The following is a 2710-nucleotide window of genomic DNA, read 5'->3' on the forward strand; positions in this document are numbered from 1 at the left end:
AGAGCAAAAAAAACAAATTGCCTATCAAGAAAATGGGCAGATCTTAGGTTTTCATGTCTTATACTTAAATACACAAGCAAATAACTGAAGTATTATGTCTGCTATATACAAAGACCATAGTCTTCATATTTAAAATACAAACTGTTGCTGGAAATTGGACCCGGGGGCCGCCGTGAAGCCGGAGAAGGAGGAGCTCCGCTGCTGTAGGAGGCGGGCGGCGGTGCGCCGGCTGGCTGCGTCCTCCGCCGCGGGGGGTGTGCAAGTCCTGCAAGGAAAACCGGTGGCCGGGCTCCCCGGCGCCGGCCCTCCGATGCCTAAGTCAGAGGGGGGCTTAACTTTGAAGAAGAGAGAGGGATTGTATGTGGAAGCCCGAAATAATCCCCTTGGGAGGAAGAGGCCTCCCCCTCTCAGAGGGAGAAGCTCCCCTTATATAGGGAGAGCGGCCGGATTACCTGTGATGTGACTGGGCGAATTAATGGGTTACCGTCACTATCAGGGAGCTGTCACGATTGGTCGGACCCGTTGGGGTGGTTGAACCGCCGGCCGTGGTGGGCCTGGGGTCCGTAGATGACAAGTGCATTGATTGCTGAGTGAACCGGTGGTCAGAAAGAGCCGTGCGCTTTGATGGTTTAGTGATCCGGAGATCATCTTGAGCCGTGTTCATTTAATGACTGAGTGCATTGGAGGCCTGAGGAGGTCTCATGCATTAATGATAAGGTGTGCCGAATGCCTGCGAAGATCTTGTGCCTTAATGACTTGGGGATGGTGGCAGATTGAAGTGGAGTCATATATTTAGTTGTCAGATCCTTTGGAGGGTTAGGCGGAGATTGGATATTTGGCTAAGGCATGGGCTCGGCGGGGCTGCCTTTCTGGTCGGCGCTCTCTGGTCTCGGCCTTCTGTGCTCGACAGCCTTTTGTGCTCGGCAGCCTGCTGTGATCGGCGGCCTGCTGTGCTCGGCTCGCTGTGCTCGGCTCGCTGTGCTCGGCAGCCTGCTGTGCTCGGCTCGCTGTGCTCGGCAGCCTGCCGTGCTCGGCTCGCTGTGCTCGGCTCGCTGTGCTCGGCTCGGCCTATGAGCTCGATCACTTAGAAGAGCCCGATCACTTGATGAGCTTCGAAAGCCGAAGAGCCCGATCACTTGGATGAGCTCGATCTTGCTGACGGATTTGGGTGCTATAATTGCATTTGTGGGGTGGTCCATTTTACCACCAACACTACCCCCCGACTCCCGAGTTCGAGCTGCTTTTTGGCTCGGACGAAGGAAGTAGTCCAGTCGTCGATCATCCTGTAATATAGCCAAATATATATAAAGATGTACGTGCCAAGTAGGGTGTACCTTTCATGCAGTTGGAGTTAAGTGCTCCAGGTTGACTCAGCGGCCTTCTTTGGCTTGTCGTAGGAGGCGTCGAATGGCGTTGAAAGGCGTCGAATGGCGTTGAATGTCGTCGAATGGCGTCGAAGTGCCGTCGAATGGCGTCGAAGTGTCGTCGAATGGCGTCGAATGGCGTCGAATCGGCGTCGAATGGCGTCGTATGGCGTCGAATGTCGTCGAATGTCGTCGAATGTCGCCGAATGGCGTCGAATGTCGTCGAATGTCGTCGAATGGCGTCGAATGGCGTCGAATCGGCGTCGAATGGCGTCGAATCGGCGTCGAATGGCGTCGAATGGCGTCGAATCGGCGTCGATCGGCGTCGAATGGCGTCGAATGTCGTCGAATCGGCGTCCCGAGCTTAGCTAGAGCATCATTGGAGACGCATACAGGAGACGGACCTCGTCCGTTGGCGATGTCACGACCCCCGCCCCGTTCCCGGCGGGCCGCCGCGACGGTCCTAGGGTGCGGGTAGGCATAAGGCCACCAGCCACCGCGTAGAACCCTACTACCTATCAATCATCAATAGATCTTGAAAAATTTGGCATGATACATGCACAAAATGATCACTTTTCCTATAGTGACCTGTCAGGATTATCTCAATACATATAACACACTACCTGTCAGAGCAGCAATCACATAATCCGTCACATAATGAACCTGGACAATATATATCAATACATTATCTCAGGCATATAACTCATCTGTATAAAAATCTGGTTCCCATTCCATCCATGGTCAAACCCATATCCACAACAGGATCTATGACTGTAACTATGCACTATATACAATAGAAGGTTTATAATACACCAAAAGGTATAAACCTCTATTTACATTATACTATACTATACTATGGAGCGGCACAGCTAGCAGGCAACCACTAATCCTGCTCTTCTCTATACAATACCTGCCCTGCAATCAAAAACACCAAACTGGGGAGTGAGTATATAAATACTCAGTGAGTGGAGTAGAGAGTACTATGCACATGAGACAGAATATAATCATGGCTCGAGATGAAATCTCAAGATCAATAACAACATGAACATGAACTCAACATAGAGAATATAGAGTAAATCATCAATATCACCACAATCAATATCAACTCATCTGAAGCATATATGGAATAATCAAGTAAACATATATGCTACTCATGAATATGCTCAACAGATCATAATGCTGGAACATACAAATCAGGTGTCAATATGCTGAAATCATCACTAGACAGCTATCGGGAGGTGGGTTTTACGCCCCAGGCGAACCAGCAACAACTCCCTACTGTCACATGCATATGCAGGATAAGACACCATACCAATAACATAAATGCTAGACAGCTATCGGGAGGT

Source organism: Phoenix dactylifera, unplaced genomic scaffold (genome assembly GCF_009389715.1).
Source record: "Phoenix dactylifera cultivar Barhee BC4 unplaced genomic scaffold, palm_55x_up_171113_PBpolish2nd_filt_p 000261F, whole genome shotgun sequence".
Lineage (NCBI taxonomy): Eukaryota > Viridiplantae > Streptophyta > Magnoliopsida > Arecales > Arecaceae > Phoenix > Phoenix dactylifera.